General features: G+C 43.7%; 1 long non-coding RNA gene across 1 annotated transcript; it reads left to right on the plus strand.

Moving 5' to 3' along the window:
* Window positions 1–2069: 2069 nt before the first annotated feature.
* Window positions 2070–7094, plus strand: LOC309365449. Its single transcript, XR_014166158.1, has 2 exons — window positions 2070–5334; window positions 5801–7094. It is a non-coding gene; the product is annotated as an uncharacterized lncRNA (long non-coding RNA).
* Window positions 7095–9697: the final 2603 nt, after the last annotated feature.

Below are 9697 nucleotides of genomic sequence, written 5' to 3' on the forward strand. Positions count from 1 at the left end.
GGAAGCATCGAAATCAGATTGATTATATTATCTGCAGCCAAAGATGGAGAAGCTCTATACAAAAACAAGACCTGGAGCTGACTGTGGCTCAGATCATCAGCTTCAAATCACTTATGAATACACAGTGGAAGTGAGGAACAGGTTTAAGGATTTAGATTTGCTGGACAGAGTGCCTGAAGAACTATGGGTGGAGGCTCGCAACATTATACAGGAGGCAGCAACGAAAACCATCCCAATGAAAAAGAAATGCAAGAAAGCAAAGTGGCTGTCCAACGAAGCCTTGCAAATAGTGGGGGAGAGAAGGCAAGCAAAATGCGAGGGAGATAGTGAAAGATACAGGAAATTGAATGCAGATTTCCAAAAAATAGCAAGGCGAGACAAGAAAGCCTTCTTAAACGAGCAATGCAAAGAAATAGAGGAAAACAACAGAATGGGAAGAACCAGAGATCTGTTCAAGAAAATCGGAAATATGAAAGGAACATTTTGTTTAAAGATTACCATAATAAAGGACAAAAGTGGAAAGGACCTAACAGAAGCAGAAGACATTGAGAAGAGGTGGCACGAATACACAGAGGAATTATACCAGAAATATATGGATGGCTCACAAACCCCAGGTAGTGTGGTTGCTGACCTTGAGCCAGACATCCTGGAGAGTGAAGTCAAATGGGCCTTAGAAAGCACTGTAAATAACAAGGCCAGTGGAAGTGATGGTATTCCAGCTGAACTATTTAAAATTTTAAAAGATGATGCTGTTAAGGTGCTACACTCAATATGCCAGCAAGTTTGGAAAACTCAGCAGTGGCCAGAGGATTGCTCCAACTACCGCACAATCGCACTCATTTCACACGCTAACAAGGTTATGCTTAAAATTCTACAAGGTAGGCTCAAGCAGTATGTGGACCGAGAACTCCCAGAAGTGCAAGCTGGATTTAGAAGAGACAGAGGAACCAGAGACCAAATTGCAAACATGCGCTGGATTATGGAGAAAGCTAGAGAGTTCCAGAAAGACATCTACTTCTGCTTCATTGACTATGCAAACACTATGACTGTGTCGACCACAGAAAACTATGGCAAGTTCTTAAAGAAATGGGAGTGCCTGATCACCTCATCTGTCTCCTGAGAAATCTCTATGTGGGACAAGAAGCTACAGTTAGAACTGGATATGGAACAACTGATTGGTTCAAAATTGGGAAAGGAGTACGGCAAGGCTGTATATTGTCTCCCTGCTTATTTAACTTATATGCAGAATTCATCAGGCGAAAGGCTGGACTGGATGAATCCCAAGCCGGAATTAAGATTGCCGGAAGAAATATCAACAACCTCAGATATGCAGATGACACAACCTTGATGGCAGAAAGTGAGGAGGAATTAAAGAACCTTTTATTGAGGGTGAAAGAGGAGAGGGCAAAATATGGTCTGAAGCTCAACATCAAAAAACGAAGATCATGGCCACTGGTCCCATCACCTCCTGGCAAATAGAAGGGGAAGAAATGGAGGCAGTGAGAGATTTTACTTTCTTGGGCTCCATGATCACTGCAGATGGTGACAGCAGCAACGAAATTAAAAGACGCCTGCTTCTTGGGAGAAGGGCAATGACAGGCCTAGACAGCATCTTAAAAAGCAGAGAAAGCAGAGACCTTGCCAAAAAAGGTCCATATAGTAAAAGCTTTGGTTTTCCCAGTAGTGATGTATGGAAGTGAAAGCTGGACCATAAAGAAAGCTGATCACCAAAGAATTGATGCTTTTGAATTATGGTGCTGGAGGAGACTCTTGAGACTCCCATGGACTGCAAGAAGATCAAACCTATCCATTCTGAAGGAAATCAGCCCTGAGTGCTCACTGGAAGGATAGATCGTAAAGCTGAGTGTGCTGGTCCCGGGGGGGGGGGAGTTACCGTGAGCCATGGTCAAAGTCCGGTCCAGGGCCGAGGGTCTGGAGATTGTCCACCAAGGGGGAAGCTGGGTTCAAAGCAAAAAGCTGGGCGTGGTCGGGAACTCCGGAAAGACAGGTCTGGGTGCTGGCAGAAACAGGTTTCCAACGTCGTTGCTCCCGTATCCTGCGACCAGGCTGACTGGCCTTTATTGTTCAGTTTCTGTTAATTGATTCTCATGGGAAACTTGCAGATTCTGGCTTCAGACAATTAACTCAAGGCAGTGTCAATTTACTCTTGGCAGAAAGCCCAGGTCTGCTTGACCTAGAAACTGCTTACTCTGATTGGTTAACGACCAGCACTCAACTGTTATCTAGGGACTGCTAGCACACTGTGATGTGAGGTGTGTTAGGAGTAGAAGTGCTGTGTATGGTTTTGAGAGAGAGAGAAAGAGAGGATTTATTTTGCTTTATTTGTATGCAGAAACTCTGCTGGTTTTATTTTCTCCTTTTAATAAATCCTGTAAATAGTTATTCTGAGTCTAGCTGACTAGTCATTACTGCCGCAACTAGCTTCTTTGCTGTGCAGGAAAACTCTGCTACGTTTGGGCTAAAGCCAATAGGGCTATGCCTGACACTCCAAAGTTCCATGAGGTTATGGGCATTGTGCTGCCAGCCTGAGTTGCGGTGGTGTCAGCATCAACGGCGTTGGTTCCAGTAGTTCCAGAGGTTGTTGTTCCTGGCTGGTTCCTGACCGTGGTGAGCTGGTGACGCAGCGGACAGAAGGACAACAGCTGCAGCGTGTGAGTGCTGGGTGCTGTGGTTCCTGTTTTCTCTCTCAGTGGTCGTGAGTAGCTGGTTCCGGGTTCCAGGGACATCGCTCTCAAGATGGCCTCACAACCAGTTCAGATGGCTTTTGAGCGTCTGAATGACTCCAATTACTTGCTGTGGTCGGAACGCATGCAGGCAGTGCTGCAGAGGGATCGTCTCTGGCAAGTGGTGAGTAAGTTTCCTGCGAAGCCTGATGATGAAGACCTCGATAAAGACCAAAGAGCAAGGGCCACAATTGTCTTGGGGCTGGAAGATTCCCAGTTGCCGTATGTGAGGGGAATCAAGACAGCTAGAGGTGTGTGGCAAGCACTTAAAGAACTCCATGTGCGTGAGACAGCGGTTTCCAAGCTGTTCATTCGCAAGGCATTGTACAAGGCAATGTTACAGCCTGGGGTTACAATGCAGGAACACCTACACAGTTTACAGTTAAAGTTTGCAGCGCTACAGGAAAGAGACTGTGCGTTAGACCAGCAGGAGAAGGTGGCTATTATTTTGAGTTCTCTCCCGGAAAGCTGGGATAATTTAGTTTTGTCTCTAGAAGGCATGCAGGAGCATGATTTATCCGTCAGTTACGTTACTGGGCGTTTGATTGAAGAATGGCAGAAGAGGCAAGAAAGATCGTTGGCTGCAGAGGCTTCTACAGGCGGGCGGTTTGGAAGGAGTTCTCATGCCGTGCCAGAGGTGAAGCAAAAGCAGCGTACCGGTGAGGAGTCAGCGTTTGCTGTTAGGCGTTGTTTCCGATGTGGGTCTTCAGCGCATCTAAAACGACAATGTCCGGAGTTGGTCAAGTCTCAGTTGCCGGTGCTGGAGCAGAGACGAGATCAGCAGCAGCAGCAGCGGAAAAAGAAATTCTTCAAACGAAAACAGTCGGCTCAGCTGGTGACCGGCGAGCTCAAGATTGCTGATGAGAAACAAGCGGTCTGGGTGGTCGATTCAGGAGCATCTCGCCACATCGTGAACTCAGATGAACTGTTTGTTTCCAAGAACTCAGCACAGCGCAGCCAGGTGGCTCTACCAAACGGAAGTACTTCTGAAGTGATTTCGGGGGGTGCGGTTTTTGTTCCTTGTCTTCGTGAATGCCTGCAAAATGTACTTTGTGTGCCTTCATTAAGGAGCAATCTGATGTCTGTAGATTGTTTGCTAAAAGCTGGGTTTAAAGTGTATTTTGAAGGAGACAGTTGCATTATTAAGAAGGCTGGTGAGATTTTAGGCACTGCTAAGTCAGAGGGAGGCTTGTTTTGGCTTAAAGCAGGATCTCAAGTTGCAGCTGTAGTCAGTAAATCTCAGCCTGCAGTGAATAACAAAGCTATACATGACAACTGTGTGCACTTATTGCATAGGAAAATGGGGCATGCTTGCTGGAAAAGTGTACTAAAAATGTCTGAATTGGCTGATGGGGGTAATTTAAAGAGTTGTAACAAGTACCTCGATTGTAATGTTTGTAAAAAGGTTAAAACCCACAGAGTCTCTTACCCCAGAAGTGACAGAGTTAGTGAGTCACCGCTACAGCTGGTTCACATGGACGTAATTGGTCCATTTGCTGTAAGCAGGGGTGGATCGCGTTTTTAACTAACAATTGTGGATGACGCCACGTGTTACTCTTGGGTTTTTCCCATGAAGAATAAGGGTGACGTGTTCACTAAGTTTAAAGGCTGGGCGGCATCTGTGGAAAGATTTCTGTCCATTAAACTCAGAAGGATTCAAACGGACAGAGGTGGCGAATTTATGTCAAATGCTTTTAGAGATTGGTTACAAAAGCGTGGCATTGGGCATAGAAAAACGAACGTTTTTCCCCCAGAGGAGAATGGCGTGGCAGAACGAAAAAACAGATCTTTACAAGATATGATGTTTGCCATGCTTGACGATGCTGATTTGCCCATGTCTTATTGGGGGGAGAGCATGCTCACCGCGTGTTATCTCCAAAACAGGCTCTTTCATCAAACAATAGGTACAACCCCGTACTTTAAATTGTTTCAGAAAAAACCCAAAATTGACCATTTGCATGTGTTTGGATCAAAGGCCTGGGTATTAATTCCGAAACAAATGAGGAAAAAGGGAGATCCTAAGACCAAACAGTTAGTGTTTGTGGGTTACCAGGAGCTTGGAAAAGGTTTCCGCTTTGCTGAAGGGACAAATGGCATTGTGATCTCCAGGAATGCCAGTTTTTGTGACCATAGTGGCTGGGAGAGACTACATGCCAATACTGAGGTTTGGTTTGAACCTTCCCAGGAACTTCATGACTCTGAAGGTAGACACAGGGAGTCAGAGTCTGAGAGGGAGGAAAGTTCAGATAAGAGCTCTCAGGAAAGTGAAGTTAGCCAAAGACCAGTTGCTAAGCAACAAAAGAGAGGTCGTAGTCCTGAGGAGGAAAGTGGGTCAGAAGAAAAATTTTCTCCCAGAAGATCTAAAAGACAAAACAAAGGAGTGCCTCCGGTGCGTTTTTCTCCAGATACTGCAAATGTGTTTAGTGTAATTGCAGAGCCCAAGAGTTTTCAGGAGGTGTTAAAGTTACCAAAAGAGGAGGCAGAGCTCTGGAAACAGGCAATGGAGGAAGAGATGTCCTCTCTGAATGAGCACAAGGTCTTTACACCAGTAGCAGCGCCTGAGGGGGCAAAGATTGTAGGCTGCAGGTGGGTGTACAAACTTAAACCTCTGGTGACAGGAGAGTACAAATACAAAGCTCGTTTAGTGGCTCAAGGATATTCTCAGAGGCCTGGAAAAGATTATGACGAGACTTTTCCCCCTACTGCTAAGGGAGACAGTGTAAGGCTGATTTTAACGCTTGGAGCAAAGAGAAAACTCCTGTTAAACCATTTTGACATTCAGACTGCGTATTTACATGCATCAATATCAGAAGACCTGTATCTAGCCGAACCGCCTGGTTATGAGACAGGTTCCAATAGAGTGTTAAAATTAAACAAAGCTCTATATGGTCTCAAACAGGCTGCAAGATCTTGAAACAAATGTTTCCATGAGGCCTTAGTGTCATTTGGTTTCAAGCAGAGTACAGCTGACAATTGTGTTTATGTACGTGGTACAGGCAGTGATCAAGAGTTTTGTCTGATTTATGTAGATGATGTATTGTATGCCTGCAAAACAGATAAACAAACTAAGAGGTTTGCCAAACAATTGTCCAGTAAGTTCAAAGTGAAAGACTTAGGCCCGGTTAGGACATATCTAGGGTTGGAAGTGTGCTGGGCCCAAGATGGCAGCTGCCTAATTAGTCAGCAGAACAAAGTTAAACAACTACTGACTACATACAGGATGCAGGATTGCAAAGGGGCAGTGGTGCCTATGGATCCAGGTTTCATAAAAACACTTCATGTAGATGAGAGTCCTGAATTTGAACATCCTGATGTATATCACTCTGTAATTGGAAGTTTATTGTATCTAGCACAGTGGTCCAGACCTGATATTAGTTATGCAGTAGGCATATTAAGTAGATTGGTCTCAAAACCCACACTAAATGCCTGGAAAGGGGTAAAACAAGTTCTGAGGTACCTCAAACAGACAATTGGCTATATGTTACAATTAAATTTTTCAGAGGATGAAATGTTGAGTTGCTTCTGTGATAGTGACTGGGGAAATTTGCCGGATAGAAAATCTGTCACAGGACTAGTCATAATGGTCGGTGGAGCTTTAATCAGCTGGCGGTCACGCAAGCAAGACGTTGTAAGTGTGTCATCAACGGAATCCAAGTACGCCACATTGAGTGAATTGTGCAACGAGGTGATTTATTTCAAGCATTTGTTAGCAGATTTAAATGTAAATTGTGGAGAACCAGTACAAGTTTACATTGATAATCAAGCTTGTATAACCTTAAGTAAAACAGAGGGTTTCAAATCGCGTTCCAAACATATCTCTGTAAAATACCAAAATGTGCGTTGCTGTGTGCAAGACAATGTAATCACATGTACTTATGTATCAAGTGAAGAAAATGTAGCAGATGTATTAACTAAACCATTGGCAAAGGTAAAGAACAAGCGAATGTGCAAAGGTTTAGGTTTGCTGGAAAAATGATCTCCTACATAGGTGTATTTGATGTTAATTGTTCAGCAGAATCTGTGAGGGGGTGTTCAGTTTCTGTTAATTGATTCTCATGGGAAACTTGCAGATTCTGGCTTCAGACAATTAACTCAAGGCAGTGTCAATTTACTCTTGGCAGAAAGCCCAGGTCTGCTTGACCTAGAAACTGCTTACTCTGATTGGTTAACGACCAGCACTCAACTGTTATCTAGGGACTGCTAGCACACTGTGATGTGAGGTGTGTTAGGAGTAGAAGTGCTGTGTATGGTTTTGAGAGAGAGAGAAAGAGAGGATTTATTTTGCTTTATTTGTATGCAGAAACTCTGCTGGTTTTATTTTCTCCTTTTAATAAATCCTGTAAATAGTTATTCTGAGTCTAGCTGACTAGTCATTACTGCCGCAACTAGCTTCTTTGCTGTGCAGGAAAACTCTGCTACGTTTGGGCTAAAGCCAATAGGGCTATGCCTGACACTCCAAAGTTCCATGATTTATCTCCTCTGAGGCCAGGGGCGGTCCCAGCCCACAGGTGACCCGCCTCTCCTGGCCTTAAGGCAAGCACTCCTCCTGAGAGAAACCAGTTCCCTCCGCCTCTCTGTCCTGAGCCTCTGCAGCTTAGGAGAGGCTGGAGGGTTACTGGACCCAGGGGGAGGCTCACCTTCCCCTGACAGGGCTGGGAGAGGCGCACCTGTAGGTAATGTGTCCTCAATCACCTCCGGAGCCAGAGTGGATTCATCTGGTGTCTGCTCCTGAGGATCCGGCACAGGTGCAGGTGCTTCAGATTCAAGGCCCTGCCCCAGCTCAGCCGGCCCTGGAGGCGGGGACTCCAGTGCAGGCTGGGATTCCTCCGGTTCAGCCTCTGAATCAGATTCCCAGGCCATCACACTGAGGCTCCAATACTTTGGCCACCTCATGAGAAGACTCCCTGGAAAAGACCCTGATGTTGGGAAAGATGGAGGGCACAAGGAGAAGGGGATGATAGAGGACGAGATGGTTGGATAGTGTTCACGAAGCTACAAACATGAGTTTGACCAAACTGCGGGAGGATGTGGAAGACAGGAGTGCCTGGCGTGCTCTGGTACATGGGTTCACGAAGAGTCGGAAACGACTAAACAACAACTACAACCAATATCTGGTATCTTTTGGGTGCACCAAGGTGGCCTCCTTCTGCATTGTCAGCAAGTGAGAACTGTCATGGAACAATCCCCATTGTATCTACAGAAAATTTTACTGATGGGCTTGTAGGGGCAGGGGAGAGAGGCAGTCTGCTAGGTGGATAGGGTTGTGGGATAGAAATGTCAATAATCAAAGACTGAACTGGAATAAATGTGTAACCTCCCTCAAGATTCTTTGTGGTTGTTTTGTGATTTTACAATAACTAAATCTGCTGCAAAACAACAACAGAAATGGAAATGAGCTGGAAGAACTTGACGAAAAAATAGGAATTTTTTTTATAAACAATAGACTGGTAAAAATAAGAGAAAGAATAGAAATACTTAAGTGCCCCTATTAATATAAATGAAATAAAAGAAGGAATTGTGACTTCTAAGAATGGTAAAGTCCCTGGTCCAGATGGTATATCTTTAATGAATTACAAAAAATTGGAAGAGACCATATTACCGGTGTTAGAAAAAATAATGAACAAAATTTTAGAAGGAGGACAAGTGCCAGAATCATGGCAAGAGGCCCTAATTACATTGATACTGAAATATGGATCCAATTTAGAGTAAATTAAAAATTATAGACCAATCTCATTTCTAAATTCAGATTATAAATTATTTGCAAAAAAAATTAGCCAATAAATTGAAAAAGATCCTGGCAAAATTAATAAAGAAAGATCAGTCAGGCTTCCTACCTGAAAGACAAATTTACAGCAACGTAAGATTGGTAGTAGATACAATAGAATACCTAGAAATGAGACCAGATAAAAAGGCAGCCCTGATCTTGGTGGATGCGGAGAAAGCATTGGATAATGCTTCAAGGGTATTCATGCAAAAAACTTTGGAAATTATGAGTTTGGGTGAGAAAATATGTAGTGGTATAAAAGCGATTTATAATTCCCAAAAGGTCAGACTAATTATACATGGTGAAACATCAGAAGCTTTTAATATCTCTAAGGGAACAAGACAGGGCTGCCCTCTTTCTCCTGTTCTCTTTATCAAGCTTCTGGAAGTATATTTGAAAGCAGTAAGAGAAGACCTTAGAATAGAAGGAATTAAAGTTGGACAAAGGGCCTATAAGGTCAGAGCCTTTTCAGACAATCTAATATTTACAACAGAAAACCCTCTAGAGCAGCGGTTCTCAACCTGTGGGTCCCCAGATGTTGTTGGACTACAACTCCCATCATCCCTGAGCTCTGGCCTTGCTAGCTAGGGGTGATGGGAGTTGTAGTTCAGCAACACCTGGGGGCCCACAGGTTGAAAAAGGCTGCTCTAGAGTATCGTAGTAATATTGGAAAAAACAAGGCCAAGAATAAAATACAAAACTCAGACTTAAAAGAAAGGGGAGGCTTTTCCCTTCCAGATCTCAAAATATACTATGAAGCAGCTTGTCTTACTCAGATTCGGGATTGGATTAAATTGGAGAAAGAAGAGGCAATAGAACTGGAAGGACATGACAGCAGATTTGGTTGGCATGCATATTTGTGGTATGGGAAAACAAAAGTACACAAAGGACTCGACAATACTATAATAGGTTTTTAATAAAGGTATGGGGAAAATACAAAGAATTATTGGAATTGTGGTATGGGGGGGAAGTACACAAAGGACTCGACAATACTATAATAAATTTTTAATAAAGGTATGGGGGAAATACAAAGAATTATTGGAACCCCAAACTCCATGGTGGCTATCACCCATTGAAGCACTATCACTTAACATGTCAACAATGAAAGGAATACGGCCAACATACAGAGAATTACTAATAGAACAAGAAGGAAAGTTAAAATTGAAAGACTATGATGAGATATAGGAAG

The sequence above is a fragment of the Podarcis melisellensis genome, assembly GCF_964234715.1.
Source record: "Podarcis melisellensis genome assembly, chromosome: 2".
Classification (NCBI taxonomy): domain Eukaryota; kingdom Metazoa; phylum Chordata; class Lepidosauria; order Squamata; family Lacertidae; genus Podarcis; species Podarcis melisellensis.